Raw genomic sequence first — 18,657 nt, forward strand, 5'->3', positions numbered from 1 at the left:
GATACATCTCAATCATATTTCCCCCAACCTTCTATACAGTTCCAACATAACCTGTTTGCTCTTGGTGTTGACTGTTTGAAGCTGCATCATCATTAGTTGAAGTGCATACATAGAAAAGCAACTAGAAAAGTTGTCCTAAAACATTGATTGTTTCCTGGCAGCTAGTCAACTAAGCACAGCATTATAAAACAGGCAACAAGAAAAACAGAACTTGCATTAGCTTCATGAAACATCGGTTCTCATGGCAGAAAAGATAGAGATGGACCATAATGGCAAAATGTGTTGAAGAATTTCAGCTGGCTTGGAAAAATATCAGTATTGTTTCTGTGAATGAAAAGAGGCTGGCCAGAAAGGGCTTCCAGCACCATTGTGTGTATGAATGGATCTAAATTAATTTTTACCAAGCCATTTCCCCTTCCCTGTCTCTCCATTGTACAAGAAGGTTGCCAAACTTTAATGTGTAGTCCATGAAGAAAACTTTTTGCAATCTTAACTTTATGGTACTCATTTGCCACATCAGTGGTGCAAGCTTGCTATCCCTATAGTTCGAAATAGAAACAGCTAAAATAGAGCAGGAGTATCCCAAAGCCCCAAATCACTTGAGCAGCCCCATTATGTCCCCCACCATGGCAACTGGGTTGGAAATATATGGCAAAAGGTCATCAGCATACAAGGATGCTCTACCCACCCCTACCTCACTATCCCCTTCTGCTTATCCAAGCTCCTCAGTGCAATGGCAAAGGGCTCTATCACCAGCACAAACAAACGGGGGGGAGACATAGGACACCTCGTCCTCGTCCCTATGCAGTTGAAAATATCCTGAGTTTGCCTCATTTGTATGAACACTCGCCTTCGGTTTCTTTTTTTAAATTTAGAGTACCCAATTCATTTTTTCCAATTAAGCGGCAATTTAGTGTGGCCAATCCTCCTAACTTACACATTTTGGGTTGTGGGGACGTAACCCACGCAAACGCAGGGAGAATTTGCAAAGTCCACATGTGGCCCAGAGCTGGGATTGAACCTGGGACCTCGGCGCTGTGAGGCAGCAATGCCACCGTGCTACCCCTTGCTTTCGGTTTCTTATGCAACAATTTAACCCATGTCACAAACTTAGGCCCAATTCCAATCTGTTCCATCACTGCAAATAAATAAACACTCTACTCGATCAAAAGCCTTCTCCGCATCTAGTGCCACATTTATCTCCTGCTCCCCTAGGCCCCCCCATTCTGATGGGGTTCATGATTTAATTCTTACTCTGTTATTGAAACAAAGAGAACGATAGGGAAATATAAATGAATGACTGAATCCTGCTACATGGAAGCCTGAAAAATAGAAAGGGGTAGGGAGGGAAAACCACCCAAGTTCTGGAATGGAACAAAACTCAAGCTTTCTAATCTAGAAGACTTGTGTTTCTGTGGCAACTGGACAGTTTTCCAACATGACTTGGACAATATTGTGCATGAATAACTTGAGCTGTACCTTTGGAAAATGATTGTGAAGATTACTAGTTTACTGGTAGCTTTTCTAATCGTTTGGGATTCTATTTCTGACTTGTAAATTTTCAGTGATATTGTAGATATTCAGTGACAACTGCACAATGATTTTTTGGCGGAAGGAGGGGAAAGAGTATTGCATCTTATTTTTTGTTCAAGTGAATCAGCACTTGTGAGACATGATTCAAATGTATTTTCCCAAACACCTCCCATGTATCATCAAATGTGTTAGAAATCATTCTAAGAACGCCTGGCTAAATGGCTGTATCTTCTATGGTGTTATCTTCCTTAAACGTTAAAAATGTCAGTAACCCAGTTTGTCATCAAAATTATAGAAGTGATTTTGCCCTCCTCCATTGTATAATTTTAATCAGACAAGAAAATGAAATGAAAAACTAAACTGTAATTGAAAACATAGGGTATGTTTTTGTTCAGCATATCTTTTCTACACGATGTGAATTTCCAGTAAGCGGATTTTTCTAAATTTTTAATCCAATGCTGCTTCAGATTAATTGATTTTAGTATTACAACTGATTTAATTAAACAAAATTTAATTTGATTGTAGTCAAACTTCCATTTCTTTGTTGCCTTGTGGATAGCACAATTGCTTCACAGCTCCATGGTCCCAGGTTCGATTCTGGCTTGGATCACTGTCTGTGTGGAGTCTGCACATCCTCCGCGTGTGTGCGTGGGTTTCCTCCGGGTGCTCCGGTTTCCTCCCACAGTCCAAAGATGTGCAGGTTAGGTGGATTGGCCATGATAAATTGCCCTTAGTCTCCAAAATTGCCCTTAGTGTTGGGTGGGGTTACTGGGTTATGGGGATAAGGTGGAGGTGTTGACCTTGGGTAGGGTGCTCTTTACAAGAGCCGGTGCAGACTCGATGGGCCGAATGGCCTCCTTCTGCACTGTAAATTCTATAATTCTATGATATCTATGAATCGAATTAAGATGCACAACAGAACAAAAATGATTAAGGAATTTAAGAATAGTTTTAAAAATCTGCAGCTGTTTCATATAACCAACTGGATCTTTATGGTGGAATGGAGATCTTGTAGACTGCTGAATTTTGTATTGTGCATTTAACGGGTTCACTGCTTCCCTTTCCGTTATAAAAGCTGTTACACCATGTGCAGAAGCTGCATTAATCACCATACTATTTTGGTCTTTTGTGCAATTCTATGACTCATAATGGAGTGATCGGAATTTATGCAAACAGTGTATCCATCACCTTATTTCAGATGTTGCTTGTTAATTTTTCAGAAGCTGAAGTAATTCATTAGTTTTCTCTGAAAAAATAATTCTGTTTCAAAATTGTGGGCAGCTGCAATGGTTAGCCCTGTATATTCATGGAAACATGTTTGCTGAGTACTTTTCAACTGAGATTCTCTGTGAAAGGAGCAGGCAATCTTTAAACTTGGAAATCAGAACTTTTTCTCTTGAAGTGAAATTGACGCTGTTGGCGGTACAAAAAAATGACTTTTAAAAAAGCAACTACAACCCCATTGGCTTTAGTGCATCACAAAGTTATGCGGTTTATGTGCTATTCCTGCTGTAAATTTTGGGATAAAAAGTAAAATTGTTTTAATTTTAACCTACCTTCTCTCATCTATTTCTCAATATTAGCAGTTTAGTAATTTGAGTTGAAAGTCCAACAATTATATAAAGTTTGAACAAGTTGAATTTTTTTAAAGTTATCGTATATTGAAGATTACATGTACATATAAATTAACCAGAATTCCACTTACTTTTTGACTCCAAAAATAAGCACATTGTCAGAGACATTACTATTATATAGATCGACTTGCTACTGCAAGTATAATTTGAGGCATTGTAACCCTCTTCGTACTAGCACATTGACAGCAAAGTAACAGCAAAAATGAACAGTTAACATTAGCTGGCTCCACCATCTTTACTGTGGCTGCAGGAGATTGGGATCTGAGCCACCTATAAAAGAAAGAAATATTCATCACTGCCAAGATAAGCAAAGTGTGGCCAGAATGATGAAAGTCACAAATGCAACTTTAGACAAAGATTTGCTCATATATGACATATTTGTGACTTTTGAGCTACTACGCGACTGCAAAAACATATCCTGATCTGTTTTTGGTGATTCTGCTTCACTGTTAAAACGGAGATGTAAATACGATATAATGGCCGCAATAGGAGCTTTTCAAAGTTAGCTCCAGAGGCAGTACTTACATGTAAGTGCACTGATACATCAGCTCACTGTGCTGTGGAGGATGGGGCAGTGTCTTGCATTATTTATTGAGTTTTCAATCACAGCAATATTACCGGGAGGTTTCTTCAGCATTTTGCTTGCAGGGCGAGGGATAAAATGGTCAGATATGTCAGTTTTCGGCAATTATATCAGATTGGCAATGCAGAAACTGATCCACCTTTTTCATATAAGACGTTGCAAGAAGGGGGCATGAAAATATGAAATAAATGAAACCTTTGGGTCTGCCATGTAACTGTTGTGGGGGCGGGGGGAAACAATGTCTCATCTCCATTTTACTCAATATTATATAAAGTTATTAATCTACATACATGTATCTGTAATGGGGAACTGATAATACTTCTTGGTTTATTTTCCAATGACTGCATATACTTGGTTTGTGATGAAAACAAATGTCACAAAAACGATTGACAAATCGGAATCCTAGACCGATTAATTCAGTTTTAGCAATCTGGATGGATAATTTTTAAAATGTATACACCCACTACCAAGCTGCTGCTTTTAAATACTAGATACATCAGAATAAGTGCTAGTTAGACTACGTGTATTGTGTATTAGTTATGAGGTAGGTAGGTAAAAAGTGATTCTTGACTTAATCTGAAAATTTGCAATGTCCATTAGAATTTGCACAAAAAAACTTCACCTTCCCTCTGTTTTATTCCGATTATTTGGTGAAGGATAGTTGGGAACCAATAGTTACAGTTTATAACATTTATTTAGAGTTACACACTACACACAAACGCCTCCTAATCCAACAGGTACAGTTTAAAATTTTGCCCATTTATTTGGGCTGAAGGGAATCCACACTTGATGTTCTCTGCCTGCATACAATTAAACACAATTAATTCCATCCCTTTACCCTCTGGTGTGGATATGACTAAATTAGTGCATAGTGCAACCAGTCGCTGACTGAAGAAACTACTAGGAAACTGAACAACCAAGGGTCATTGTTTTTTTTTGTTTTATGAATGCAGTAATTGAATTGTAATGTTGTTTACAGTACTGCACTACATTTTCCTGTTTTATTTTGAGAATTGCATTTATATTGTGGCTTTTACAAGCTCAGGATATTCCAAAGTGCTTCACAACCTCCTGAAATACTTTTGAAGTAGTCGTCTTATGTAGGCAAACACAGCAGCCAGTTTGCACACAGCTAAGCAGTGGGACCATTGAATACACAATGTTTTAGGAATGATGGTTGTTGACCAATTCTGGCCTTGACACTGGAAGGACTTCCCTTCTCCATGTCATCACTAATGCCCATCTGAGCAGGCAAATTAGACTTCAGTTTTACATCTCATCTGGACCATGGCACCTCCGATGACCTATTCTAGATTGTTGCTGTATGCACTTTGCCTTTGCTTTATATAGGCTACCATGCTTGCCTGCATAAAAATGATTTAACTTCTCAACTGATTCATTTGGTTGTGAAGTGCTTTTGGATGTCTTAACAATGTGATGAGGCACTATGTAAATCCAAATTCTTTTTAAATAGGAAATGCACGTTTCCTGAGTGGGTGAGAAGTGCACTTGATACTTTACTTCTGATGCACCGACCATAAGTTACATTTGACAGAGAAGGAAAGTTGGCTTCTTAAAGATAACGGTCGCTTGCTGTAACCAGAGGTAATGACATCTCCTGCATAACCTGCCATATTCTAGCAGACACATAGATCAAGCAGATTCATTTATTAACAAATATTTTGGATGCTAAAGCAATGTTTTATTGGGTAATTTTCAGATCACTAATAAAATGCCTCAAAATAAGTCTACAGAACGATAGTGACATGCATCACAGTGGTCATTGATATGTATATGGATGAGTTATAAAATTTTATCTTCCATAAAAGAGTAGGAAGTGAAGTTGTAAAACCAGTAACACATTAGCTGTTACTCAAAAATAAAATTTGCTTGAGGAACCAATTTCCCAGTTGTTTAAGCTGCAAGTTACAGAGAAACCCTGTGGAAGGAAATTTTTCGGAGGTATTTCTTTTTTTTTATAAATAATTTTTATTGAAATTTTTACAAAATACAAAATATAAACATCTTGACTCTATTAACGTACAACCGCGGTAACACCCCATCAACAATGCCCCCCAGCTTCAAGAGCAACTTCAAACAAAAGGAAGAAACAAAAACAAAGAAAAAGAGAAAAGAAAAAAAAACAAACAAAGGAGAGAGATAGCACCCTCCACAAACCCTTGTGCACAGTTCTCCCTGTGGGGGCCTCGCATCCTTCCATTGGAGCAAGATCCTCCGCCGGGCTACTAGGGACGCAAAGGCCAGGACCCCGGCCTCTATCGCCTCCTGCACTCCCGGCTCCACTGCAACCCCAAAAATTGCGAGTCCCCAGCCTGTCTCGACCCTGGATCCCACCACCCTCGACACCGTCTTTGCTACCCCCTTCCAAAACTCCCCCAACGCTGGGCACGCCCAAAACATATGGGCGTGGTTCGCTGGGCTCTCCAAGCACCTAGCACACCTGTCCTCGCCCCCGAAAAACCTACTCATCCTTGTCCCAGTCATGTGGGCCCTATGCAGCACCTTGAACTGTATGAGGCTAAGCCTCGCACAGGAAGAGGAGGAATTCACTCTCTCCAGGGCATCCGCCCACGTCTCCTCCTCAATCTCCTCCCCCAGCTCCTCTTCCCACTTCCCCTTCAGTTCCTCCACCGAGGCCTCGTCTACCTCCTGCATTACCCGGTATATGTCCGAGATCCTCCCTCCTCCGACCCACACCCCCGAGAGCACCCTATCCCGCACCCCTCGTGGGGGCAGCAAGGGGAACCCCTCCACCTGCTGCCTGGCAAACGCCCTCACCTGGATATACCTAAACATGTTCCCCGGGGGGAGCCCAAACTTCCCCTCTAACTCCCCCAAGCTCGCGAACCTCCCCTCCACAAACAGGTCCCTCAACCTCCTAACCCCTGCCCTGTGCCAGCCCAGAAATCCGCCAACAATGCTCCCTGGGGCGAACCGATGGTTCCCCCGTATCGGGGCCTCCATCGAGCCCCCCATTTCTCCCCTGTGCCGTCTCCATTGCCCCCAAAATTTGAGGGTAGCCGCCACCACCGGGCTCGTGGTATACCTTGTTGGAGGGAGCGGCAACGACGCCGTTACTAGCGCTTCCAGGCTCGTGCCCACACAAAACGCCGCCTCCATCCTCTTCCACGCTGCCCCCTCCTCGTCCATTACCCACTTACGCACCATCGCTGCGTTGGCCGCCCAGTAGTACCCACAGAGGTTGGGCAACACCAGCCCCCCCCTATCCCTGCCTCGTTCCAGGAACACTCTTCAAACCCTTGGAGTCCCATGCGCCCACACACAACCCGTGATACTGCTGTTGACCCTCCTGAAAAAGGCCTTTGGGATAAAGATGGGGAGGCACTGGAACAAGAACAAAAACCTCGGGAGCACCGTCATCTTAACGGACTGCACCCTCCCCGCCAGTGACAGCGGTAACATATCCCACCTCTTAAACTCCTCCTCCATCTGCTCCACCAACCTTGTGAGGTTGAGCTTGTGCAGGGCCCCCCAACTCCCAGCCACCTGGACCCCTAGGTACCTGAAGCTCTTCCCTGCCTGCTTCAGTGGGAGCCTACCAATCCCCTCCTCTTGATCCCCCGGATGCACCACAAACACCTCGCTCTTGCCCAGGTTCAGCTTATACACCGAGAAACCCCCGAATTCCCCAAGGATCCTCATCACCTCCGGCATCCCCCCCACTGGGTCCGCCACATACAGCAGCAGGTCGTCCGCGTACAGTGACACTCGATGCTCCTCCGCACCCCGCACCATGCCCCTCCAGTTCCCTGACTCCCTCAATGCCATGGCCAGGGGCTCAATTGCCAACGCAAAGAGCAAGGGGGACAGGGGGCACCCCTGTCTCGTCCCCCGATGCAGCCGAAAATACTCCGACCTCCTCCTATTCGTGGCTACACTTGCCATCGGGGCCTCGTAGAGCAGCCTCACTCACCGAATAAACCCCTCCCCAAACCCAAACCTCTCCAACACCTCCCACAAGTACTCCCACTCCACCCTATCGAAGGCCTTCTCCGCGTCCAACGCCACCACTATCTCCGCCTCCCCTTCCACCGCCGGCATCATAATGACATTGAGGAGTCTTCGCACATTTGTGTTCAGCTGCCTTCCCTTCACAAACCCCGTCTGGTCCTCATGTATGACCCCCGGCACACAATCCTCTATTCTAGTGGCCAGGATCTTTGCCAGCAGCTTAGCGTCGGCGTTCAGCAACGAAATCGGCCTATATGATCCACACTGCAGAGGGTCCTTGTCCCGCTTCAGGATCAAGGAAATCAGCGCCTGCGACATAGTTGGGGGCAAAGCCACCCCCTCCCATGCCTCGTTAAAGGTCCGGACCAACAGGGGGCCCAACAGGTCCAAATACTTTTTATAAAATTCCGCCGGAAACCCGTCCGGCCCTGGCGCCTTCCCCGACTGCATGCTCCCAATCCCTTTGACAACCTCCTCCAACTCGATCGGTGCCCCTAGTCCCTCCACCCGCTCCTCTTCCACCCTCGGGAAACGCAACCTGTCCAGGAAGCGCCCCATACCACCACCCTCCACCGGGTGCTCAGAGTGGTACAGTTCCCCATAAAAGTCCCTGAAGACCCCATTGACCTCTACCTCCCTCCGCACCACCTTCCCAGCGCTATCCCTCACTCCCTCAATCTCCCTGGCCGCGTCTCGCTTCCGGAGCTGGTGCGGCAGCATCCTGCTCGCCTTCTCCCCGTGTTCATACACCGCCCCCTGTGCTTTCCTCCACTGGGCTTCCGCCTTTCTGGTCATCAGTAAGGCGGTCAAATCTGGTCTGAAGGCTACACCTCTCCCCCAGCAATCCCTCCTCCGGGGCCTCCGCATATCTCCTATCCACCTGCACCATCTCCCCTATCAGTCTTTCCCTTTCCCTCTGCTCCCCCCTCTCCCTCTGGGCTCGGATGGAGATCAATTCCCCCCTCATCACCGCCTTTAATGCCTCCCAGACCGTCCCCACCCGAACCTCCCTGTTATCATTGGCCTCGAGGTATCTCTCAATACACCCCCGGACCCTCCCGGCCACCTCCTCCTCTGCCAGCAGCCCCACCTCCATGCGCCAGAGCGGATGTTGGTCCCTCTCTTCCCCCAGCCCGAGGTCCATCCAGTGCGGGGCATGGTCCGAAATGGCAATGGCAGAGTATTCCACTTCCTCCACCCTCGGCACCAGCCCCCTGCTCAGGACAAAAAAGTCAATCCTCGAGTAGGCCTTATGTACATGGGAGAAAAACAAGTATTCCCTGGCCCTTGGCCTCTCAAACCTCCAAGGGTCCACCCCCCCCCCCATCTGGTCCATAAATCCCCTCAGCACCTTAGCCGCCGCCGACCTCCTACCCGTCCGGGACTTGGATCGATCCAATGGGGGATCCAGCACAGTGTTAAAGTCTCCCCCCATGATCAGGCCCCCCACCTCCAGGTCCGGAATGCGGCCCAGCATACGCCGCATGAACCCCGCATTGTCCCAATTTGGGGCATAAACATTCACCAACACTACCCGCTCCCCCTGCAGCTTGCCACTCACCATCACGTACCTCCTGCCACTGTCAGCCACCACCTTCAACGCCTCAAACAACACCTTCTTCCCCACCAGGATCGCCACCCCTTTACTCTTCTCGTCCAGCCCTGAGTGGAATACCTGGCCCACCCACCCCTTTCTCAGCCGGACCTGGTCCACCACTCTCAGGTGTGTCTCCTGGAGCATGGCCACATCCGCCTTCAGTCCCTTCAGGTGCGCAACTACTCGGGCCCTTTTGACCGGCCCATTCAGCCCCCTCACATTCCAGGTTATCAGCCGGATCCGAGGGCGCCCTGCCCCCTTCCCCTGCCGATTAGCCATACCCCATCCCTTGCCCACCCTCGGCCAGCGTCCCACGCTCTGCCAGTTTCCCACGGCGGCACCTCCCCCCCTCCAGCACTCCCTGCGTCCTCCAGCTCCTTCCTGACCGTTTCAGCAGCAACCCGGTAACCCCCCCCTCCCCTCCCCCCCAGGCTAGGACCCCTCCTAGCCGCGCCCCCCCCCCCCCCCTCTCTACAGCACTCCCGTGAGCCAGCTATCTTCTGCTTTTATGAGGTATTTCTAACAGACACTACCTCTATTGGATAAATTGATTTGTTTACAATATATTATGAACCAGCTGGATCAAAATTGAAGGTGGCTGCTTGAATGAATTTGATCTGTTCTATGGTATCTGTTGCTGCCATATTGATGCTATTGAATTGGTTGGTTTTGTCAAAGTTTCTTATTTCTGAGAACTTTATATACTTTGTGGGCCAATCAAAAGTGTTGCAGCTGATTTTTTTTTTCTTGCAAAGTGTACATTTAATGCATCACCATATACATTTAATGCATGTGCAATATTTCTGTGTAGACAGGTATACGAGACAACAAATTCCAAAATAAAATTAAAGTAATCTAACAGTCACCAAAATGGATAAATGGTGCAACTAAAATTGCATAAAAGAACAAAACCGAAGAGAAAGGGATAAGCTTGGAATGTGATTGGCAAAATACTAAACAAGCTTTGTGTTTTTTTTAAAATCCAGTTTTAAAATAAGACATCAGACTCGCACAGCAAAGGATGTTCACGGAAATAAGAGTTTTTGTTTTAAAGATAAAAATTGTTACAGCATTTGAAGATGTAGGCAAAACATTTGAGTTGCTTAATTGTTTTCCAGAAATATTTCTTAAGGTACAAAATGATGACTTCACGCGTAGGAAGTACAGTATTTCTAATAATGTTTATTGTCACAAGTAGGCTTACATTGCAATGAAGTTACTGTGAAAAAACCCTAGTCGTCACATTCCGGCGCCTGTTCGGGTACACACAGGGAAAATTCAGAATGTCCAAATTACCTAACAAGCACATCTTTCAGGACTTGTGAGAGGAAACCGGAGCACCCAGAGGAAACCCATGCAGACATGGGGAGAACAGTGAAGACTCCGCACAGTGACCCAAGCCGGGTATCAAACCTTGGACCCTGGGCACTGTGAAGACACAGTGTAACCACTGTGCTACCGTGCTACCCTTTGGGAAATTAAAGGTACTAAATAGTAACACATTCCCTGTACCGGATTACATAAATCTGGGGAGGAACTGTGTGGCTCGAGTCATGAAAGAATCATTAAGCACTGGAGAGGTTTCATGGGGTTAGAAGCCAGAAAATATTGCATCAATATTTACAAATGAGGGTAGGACTGACTCCAGCGATTTCAATTCCACTGTGTAACAAATTTATTTGAGTAAAATAATGGAACAATTGTGAAGAGAAGACTGGAGGACAAAAGGCCAGAATGAATTGAGAATTTAGAAATGCATAATATAATCAAGCAGAGTCATGAAGGGGAAATTATGCCTGACAAATTTATTAGAATTCTTTTGAGGTGGCAACGAGCAAGGTAGATGAAGGGGAATCAATAGATGTAATACTTGGGTTTCCAAAATGCGTTCAATAGGGTACCATGCAAAAGACTACTTAACAAGATAAGAGCCCATGGTGTTGTGGCAGTATCTTCACATAGATAGAGGATTGGCTAATTGATAGAAGACAGAGTTGGGATATGAGGGGCATTTTCAGGATGGCAACCTGTAAGTGCTACAGGGATTCATGCAGGGGCCACAATTATTCACAATATATATCACTGACTTGGAAAGGGAAATGAATGCACTTTTGCCAAGTTTGTGGATGATACAGAAATAGGTGGGCAGGCAAGTGGTGAAGAAGACAGAGTCTTCAAAGGAATATAGACAAGTTAGGTGAGTGGGCAAAAACTTGACAGATGGAATATAATGTGGGAAAATATGAAGTTATGCACTTTGGTAGGAAGAATAAAGGAGGTTAATATTATTTAAATGGAGAAAGACCTTTGAAAATTGCAGCAAAGAGGGATTTGGGGGTCCTCGTGCATAAATCACAAAAAACTAACATGCAAGTTCAGCAGGTAATTGGGAAGGCAAATGGAATGTTGGCCATTAGACTTAGACTTAGAACAGTACAGCACAGAACAGGCCCTTCAGCCCTCGATGTTGTGCCGAGCAATGATCACCCTACTTAAACCCACGTAACCCGTATACCCGTAACCCAACAATCCCCCCATTAACCTTACACTATGGGCAATTTAGCATGGCCAATCCACCTAACCCGCACATCTTTGGACTATTATTATTTCAAAGGGAATAGATTATAAAATATAGGGAAGTCTTTCAAAACAATAAAATGTGGAGATGTCGGCATTGGATTGGGGTAAGCACAGTAAGAAGTCTTACAACACCAGGTTAAAGTCCAACAGGTTTGTTTCAAATCACTAGCTTTCAAATCACTGCCCTTTCCTCAGGTGAAACAATACAAGGCATTAGTTAGACCAGACCTGGAATAATGTGAACAGTTGCGATCACTTTGTCTAAGGAAAAATTAACTGGCATTGGACGCAGTCCAGAGGAGGTTCACTAGGTTGATCGCGGATATGGAGGGATTTTCTTGTGAGGAAAAGTTTAAATAGATTGGGCCTGTACTCATTGGAGTTTAGAAGAATGACACATGACTTTATGGAGACATAGGATTCTTGGGGCTTGGCAAGGTAGATGCTAAGAGGATGTTTCCTCTTGTGGAAGAGTCTAGGACTAGAGGGCATAATCAAAGAATAAGGGGTTACCCAAAAGACAGAGATGAGGAGAAATTTATTTTCTCAGAGGGGAGTGCATCTGTGGAATTATTTACTGCAGAGGCTGCGTCATTAAGTATGTTCAAGGCTGTGATAGATTTTTAATCAGTAACGGAATGGAGGGTTATGGGGAAAAGGCTGGAGAGTGGCGTTGACAATGATATCAGATCAACCATAATCTAATTGAATGGCGGAGCAGATTTAATAGGTCAGGTGGCCTACTTCTGCTCCTATGTCTTATGGTCTCATACATAGAAACATACTTGGAAAATAGAAGCAGGAGGAAGCCATTCAGACCTTTGAGCCTGCTCTGCCATTCGTTATGATCATGTCTAACTATCGAATTCAATACCCTGATCCCGCCTTCCCCCATATTCCTTGATCCATTTAGCCCCAAGAGCTATATCTAATTCCTTCTTGAAATCTCTCAAAGGTTTGGCCTCAGCTACTTTCTGTGGTAGTGAATTCCACAGATTCACCATTCTCTGGGTGAAGAAATTTCTTCTCACCTCATTCCTAAAAGGTTTACCCCTTATCCCTAAACTATGACCCCTAGTTCTCGACACCCCCACCATCGGGAACATTCTTTCTGAATCTATCCTGTCTAATTGAATTTTATAAGTTTCTATGAAATCCCCTCTCACTCTTCTTAACTCCAATAAATACAATCCTAACCGATTTAGTCTCTCCTCTTATGATAGTCCCGTAATCCCAGGAATCAGCCTGGTAAACCTGCACTGCACTCACTCCATAGCAAAAACATCCTTCCTCAGGTAAGGACACTAAAACTCCACACAGTATTCCAGGTGTGGCCTCACCAACACCCTATACAATTGTAGCAAGACATGCCTATTCCTATACTCCAATCCTCTCATGATGAAGGCCCTCTCACGATGAACATACCGTTTGCCTTGTATACCTACGCACGTGCTTTCAGCAACTGGTGCACGAAGACACCAAGGCCTCGCTGAGTATCCACCTCTCAATTTACACCCATTCAAATAATAATCTGCCCTCATATTTTTTCTACCGAAGTGGATAACCTCACATTTATTCACGCTATACTGCATCTGTCGTGCATATTCCACAGTTCCCTTTCTATTCTTGCGCCAAATAGGAATAAAGAACATTTGGAATTCACCACCTATTCGTTCCTTGAATGTCTGCTATTGTCTGTCCATGGTCCTTCAGTAATGTTTCACGGTTCAACATAGCCAACTCCTGCATCATGCCTCATACCATCATAGTTACCTTTATTGAGATTTAGGACCCTGGTCTCAGAATCAACTACCTCACTATCCACCTTAAAAAAAAAAGTCTTATCATAATTACGGTCACTCATCCCCAAAGGTGTTCTCATAACAAGATTGCCAACTAATCCTTTTTCATTGCAGAACACCAAGTTCAAGATGACCTGCTCACTTGTTGGTGCCTCAACGTATTGGTCCAGAAAGCCATCCCGTATATACTCCAGAAATTGCTCCTCTATTGCACTGTGACTAATTTGACTCACCCAATCTATATGCCGATTAAAGTCACCCATGATCACAATGTTCCTTTATCACATGCATCTTGGTCAGCACGGTAGCACAGGTGGATAGCACTGTGGCTTCACAGCGCCAGGGCCCCAGGTTCGATTCTCCGCTGGGTCACTGTCTGTGCGGAGTCTGCACGTTCTCCCCGTGTCTGCGTGGGTTTCCTCCGGGAGCACCGGCTTTCTCCCACAGCCCAAAGACGTGCAGGTTAGGTGAATTGGCCATGATAAATTACTCTTGGTGACCAAAAAGGTTAAGAGGGATTACGGGGTTACGGGGATAGGGTGGAAGTGAGGCCTTAAGTGGGTTGGTGCAGACTCGATGGGCCGAATGGCCTCCTTCTGCACTGTATGTTCTAATGTATCTCTAATTTCCTGTCCAGGGCAATTCCCTACATTACCACTGCAATTTGGTGGTCTGTATACCACCCCTACAAATGTTTTTTGCTCCTTGGTGTTTCTTAACTTGACCCATGCAGATTCCACATCGTCTGTGCTAATATCTTTCCTCAATATTGGATCAATATCTCAAATCAACAATGCAACTCCACCACGTTTTCCTTTTTGCTTGTCCTTCCCAAAAAACGAACAGCCCTCAATTTTTAATTCCCATCCTTGGTCACCTTGTCTCTGCCATGTCTCCGTAATCCCAACTATATCATACCCATTACATCTATCTGCGCAACAAGTTCATCCATTTTATTTTGAATGTACTGAGTCTTGAGGTACAAAACCTTAAGGCTGGTCCTTTTAATGTTCTTTGTCCCGTCCTTACTATCTTTTATTGTCTCCTTATCTGATTCTGGCCCTTGATTTCTCTCCCTATCTCTTCACTTATTCTCCTTGCTGTCCTTTTGGCTTGTTCTTGATTCCCACTGCTCTGAACTCTTACATAGGTTCCCAACCCACTGCCATATTAGTTTAAACCCTCCCCAACCACTCTAGCAAGTACCTGGCCGCGCACGTCTGTCCGGTCCTGCCCAGGTGTAACCCGTCCAGTTCAATACTGGTCCTACCTGCCTCAGACCCAGTCCCAATGCCCCAGGAGTCTGAAACCCTGTCCGTCATACCATCTTTTCAGCCACATCTTCATCCTATTTATCCTGCTGTTTCTATCCTGATCTTGAGGAGTAACTCCTGCCATTCAAACCGCCTAGTTTCCTTTAAATAAATATCAGTAATGCAGCATTGAAATTTTCTATGAGGTAGTTTAATTGGAATTAGAAAAAAGCAATTGAAAAGTAATCTATAGATAGTTCATATAAACTTCGAAGGGTCGTGGTTGCTTGCAAAAGAGGATTTGGCGAGGGAACAAGAGAATTGGGTTGGACTACGTGGTTTGTGGAGAAAATCACCAGGGTAGACTGATTTAGCACATGGCCTGTGTCAGTGGATTTCTATGATTCTTAGGATACAAATAGTGTAAGGAAACTGAGAATGTGAATTGGAAGCATCTGGGTACTGCTTGTGGCTGCCTTTGCCTCAGCTCAGCTGTTGCTGCAACACACATTTGTGCCTTTTCGGCTTAACCCAACACATTCCTGACTGACCTTACATTTTGCACCCTCTGCAACTTTGAGTTCATCCAAAACTCTGATCCTTGCATCTTAATGTGCACCAAATCCTGTTCAACCTTGAGTTACATTAGCTTCAATTCTCATTGGAACACGAGTAGGCCAGTGGAACACGAGTAGGCCATTCATCTCCCCGAGCCTGCTCCACCATTCATAAGAACATAAGAACTAGGAGCAGGAGTAGGCCATCTGGCCCCTCGAGCCTGCTCCGCCATTCAATTAGATCATGGCTGATCTTTTGTGGACTCAGCTCCACTTTCCGGCCCGAACACCATAACCCTTAATCCCTTTATTCTTCAAAAAACTATCTATCTTTACCTTAAAAACATGTAATGAAGGAGCCTCAACTGCTTCACTGGGCAAGGAATTCCATAGATTCACAACCCTTTGGGTGAAGAAGTTCCTCCTAAACTCAGTCCTAAATCTACTTCCCCTTATTTTGAGGCTATGTCCCCTAGTTCTGCTGTCACCCGCCAGTGGAAACAACCTGCCCGCATCTATCCTATCTATTCCCTTCATAATTTTAAATGTTTCTATAAGATCCCCCCTCATCCTTCTAAATTCCAATGAGTACAGTCCCAGTCTACTCAACCTCTCCTCATAATCCAACCGCTTCAGCTCTGGGATTAACCTAGTGAATCTCCTCTGCACACCCTCCAGCGCCAGTATGTCCTTTCTCAAGTAAGGAGACCAAAACTGAACACAATACTCCAGGTGTGGCCGCACTAACACCTTATACAATTGCAACATAACCTCCCTAGTCTTAAACTCCATCCCTCTAGCAATGAAGGACAAAATTCCATTTGCCTTTTTAATCACCTGTTGCACTTGTAAACCAACCTTCTGTGACTCATGCACTAGCACACCCAAGTCTCTCTGAACAGCAGCATGCTTTAATATTTTATTGTTTAAATAATAATCCCGTTTGCTGTTATTCCTACCAAAATGGATAACCTCACATTTGTCAACATTGTATTCCATCTGCCAGACCCGAGCCCATTCACTTAACCTATCCAAATCCCTCTGCAGACTTCCAGTATCTTCTGCACTTTTCGCTTTACCACTCATCTTAGTGTCATCTGCAAACTTGGACACATCAATGAGATTATGACTGATCTGTTGCCTACTCTGATACCTGCCTTTGGCCCATATCCCTAATATCTTTGCAAAAATTTATCTATCTCAGATTTAAAATTAACGACTGATCTTGCATCAGTTACCATTTGTGAAAGAGAATTCCACATTTTGTGGGTAGATGTGCTTCCTACCATCTCTCCTGAATGGCCTGGCCCAATTTTTAAACTATGCCCCCTAGTTCTAAACTCTCCAACCTGTGAAAACAGTTTATCTTTATCTACCCTATCTTTTCCTGTTTATATATTTTTTAAAATATAAATTTAGAATACCCAATTCATTTTTTCCAATTCAGGGGCAATTTAGCATGGCCACTCCACCTGTCCTGCGCATCTTTGGGTTGTGGTGGTGAAATCCACGCAAACACAGGGAGAATGTGCAAACTCCACACAGACAGTGACCCAGAGCCAGGATCGAACCTGGGACCTCGGCACAATGAGGCAACATGGCTAACCCACTGCGCCACCGTGCTGCCGCTTCCTGTTTATATCTTGAAGACTTTGATCAGATCACCCCTTAACCATCTAAATTCTAGAGAAAGCAGCCTAATTAGTATAATCTCTCCTCGTAACTTACCCCTCAAATCCAGGTATCGTTCTTGTAAACCTTTGTTGCATTCCCTCCAAGACCAAAATATCCATCCTAAGGTGTGGCGCCCAGATATGCTCAGAACACTCCAAGTAGGGTTTAACCAGAGCTTTGTAAAGCTGCAGCATAACCTTTGCATCCTTATACTCCAGTCCTCTAGATTTAAAGGCCAACATTCCATAAGCCTTTGTGGCATTTTAAAGATCGATACCCTTGACCCCCAGGTCTCTTTGGACATCCATTGTATTTAGCTTTGTACCATCTAGGAAGTACCCTGGTCCATCCTTTTCTGGTTCATAATGGATATCCTCACACTTGCTTATATTAAAATCCAAGTGCCACAGTTTTGCCCATTCACCTAGTCTATCAATATCACTTTGTAATTTTATGCTGTCATCAACACTGTCTATAATGCCACTCAACTTTGTAATCAGCAAATTTGGATATATGATTTTCTGTGCCATTATCCAAATCATTAATGAATAATGTGAACAATTGAAGCCCTAACACAGATTCTGTGGGGGAACACCACCAGTCACATCCTGCCAACTTGAGTTATCCTATTATCCCTACTTTCTGCCGATTGTCACTCACCCAATTTCCCAGCCATGTCAATAATTTTCCCTAAATTCATGGGCTTTTACCTTGGTTAACAGTCTATTATGTGGAACTTTATTAAATGCCTTCTGGAAGTCCATATAAACAACATCCATAGACATTCCCCTGTCAACTACCTTAGTCACCTCTTCAAAAATTTCAATGAGGTTTGTCAGGAATGACCTACCTGTCATGAATCCATGCTGGTTTTCATGTCCCTCCCCCCAACCCTGCCATTTCTCTGTAGTTTCCTTAAGCTCTGCCTCTCTCATAGATCACTGCACTCTTCCAATTCTGACACCTCTACACATTAATTACACCACAATTGGAGGCAGTGTATTCTGCAGCTGGGGCTCTAAACCCAGGAATTACCTCCCTTATATTCTCAGCCTCTCTCTCCCTCTCTTGAGATGCTATTTAAATCTACCTTTTGATCAAACCTGTCCTAATATTTTCTTCCCACGAGCAAGCTGATTGTAGCACCATGTTGCAGGGGCGCATTCAAGTGGGGGAGTAAAAAGGAATTTAGGATTTTGCAGCTGAGAGCATGAGTCCTAAAGGCTGTGTTGCCTCTTTGGTGCTAGCATTAAAGACACCTCTTCAGGGCTGGAGAGGAACTTGTAGTGAGAGGAAAAATATCCAGTTATAGTGATCAAGGTAGGTGTCAACAACAGAGATAGAACTAAGAAAATGGTTCTGCTGGTGCCATATGAAAAGCTGGGACCAAGTTTAAAAATCAGAACCACAAAAGATTTAATTCCTGGATTACTACCTGAGCCAAAGGAAAG

The 18,657-nt window shown here is 44.6% G+C and overlaps 1 protein-coding gene across 5 annotated transcripts in view; it reads left to right on the forward strand.

The window, feature by feature from the left end:
- LOC119961888 (WAS/WASL-interacting protein family member 1-like) overlaps window positions 1-18,657 on the forward strand; it is a 145,259-nt gene that overhangs the window by 66,560 nt on the left and 60,042 nt on the right. For 3 of the 5 annotated variants that reach the window (XM_038789373.1, XM_038789371.1, XM_038789372.1), the window contains exon 2: window positions 5,225-5,355. The exons of the other annotated variants lie outside the window; for them this stretch is intronic. The gene's annotated coding sequence lies outside the window, so the exon portion shown is untranslated. The remainder of the gene's footprint in view (window positions 1-5,224; window positions 5,356-18,657) is intronic. 5 annotated transcript variants of the gene reach the window in all.

This window comes from Scyliorhinus canicula, chromosome 2 (assembly GCF_902713615.1).
Source record: "Scyliorhinus canicula chromosome 2, sScyCan1.1, whole genome shotgun sequence".
Lineage (NCBI taxonomy): Eukaryota > Metazoa > Chordata > Chondrichthyes > Carcharhiniformes > Scyliorhinidae > Scyliorhinus > Scyliorhinus canicula.